This window comes from Orycteropus afer, unplaced genomic scaffold (assembly GCF_000298275.1).
Source record: "Orycteropus afer afer isolate SDZICR_OR568_19922 unplaced genomic scaffold, OryAfe1.0 scaffold00359, whole genome shotgun sequence".
Classification (NCBI taxonomy): domain Eukaryota; kingdom Metazoa; phylum Chordata; class Mammalia; order Tubulidentata; family Orycteropodidae; genus Orycteropus; species Orycteropus afer.
Window position 1 is genome coordinate 1,367,861 of NW_006921946.1, and position 1,550 is coordinate 1,369,410.

A 1,550-nucleotide genomic window follows, 5' to 3' on the forward strand; every position below is an offset into this window, starting at 1 on the left:
ATTGCATACCTGGTATGAATCCCACTTGGTCAGAATGTATTATTTTTTTGATATATTGTTGAATTCTTTTGCCTAGGATTTTGTTGAAGATTTTTGCATCTATGTTCATGAGGGATATTGGTCTGCAGTTTTTGTTTTTAGTGGTGTCTTTCCCTGGTGTTGTATTAGTGCTATGCTTGCTTCAAGAAATGAGTTTGGGAGTATTCCATCTTTTTCTATTCTGGAATAGCTTGAGTAGTGTAGGTGTCATCTCTTCCCTGAATATTTGGTAGAATTCTCCAGTGAAGCCATCAGGGCCACAACTTTTTCTTGTGGGAAATAGTTTTTAATGACCTGTTCAATTTCTTCCTTTGTTATGGGTCTGTTCAAGTATTCTATCTCTGAAAGGAATAGTTTAGGTAGGTCTTGTGATTCCAGAAACTTGTCCATCTCTTCTAGGTTCTCAAATCTGTTGGAGTACAGTTTTTCATAATATTCTTTCAGTATTCTTTTTATTTCAGTTGGTTCTGTTTTAATGACACCCTTTTCATTTATTCTAGTAATTTGCATCTTTTCTTTTGTTAGATTTGCCAATGGTTTGTCAATTTTGTTAATCTTTTTGAAGAACCAGCTTGTTTTGATGATTTTCTCTATTGTTTTTCTGTTTTGTTTCATTTATTACTGCTCTGATATTTATTATTTCCTTCCTTCTAGATACTGTAGGATTCTTTTGTTGTTCTTTTTCTAATTGTTGGAGTTGTTGAGTTAAAGTGTTGGTTTTGTTTCTTTCCTCTTTTTTGATGTATGCATTTATTGATATAAACTGACCTCTGAGAACTGCTTTCACTGTGCCCCATAGGTTTTGGTAAGATGTATCTTCATTCTTGTTTGTCTAGGAATTTTTTAATTTCACTTTTTATTTCTCCTATTACCCAGTAGTCTTTGAGCAGTGTATTGTTCAGCCTCCACATTTGATGTTTTTTCCTTGATCTTCCTGTTATTAATTTCTCATTTTATAACATTGTTGTCTGAGAAGATTCTTTGTAGTTATTTCAATGTTTTTTAAATTTATTGAGGATTCTTTTATGTCCTAACATATGATGTATTCTGGAGAATGATCCATGTGCACTGGAGAAGAATGTGAACTGTGTTTTGGTTGGGTGGAGTGCTCTGTATGTGTCTATGAGGTCAATTTGGTTGATTGTGTTGTTGAATTCTTCTGTATCTTTATTGAGTTTTTTCCTAGTTGATCTGTCCCTCCTTTAAAGTGGTGTGTTAAAGTCTCCTACTACTATTGTAGAGTTGTCTATTTTCCCTTTCAATTCAATTAATATTTGGTTCATGTATTTTGGAGCACTTTCATTGGGTGCATAGATATTTATCATAGTAATGTCTTCTTGGTCAATTGACACTTTCAGGTTCTTTGTCTCTTATATTGTTTTTCACCTTAAAACCTGTTTTATCAGAAGTTAATATTGCCACTCCTGCTTTTTTTTTTTTTTTTTTTTTTTTCCCCCTTTGTATTTTTTTTTTTTTTTTTTTCACTTTCTTTTTTTTCTGGTGATTAGTTT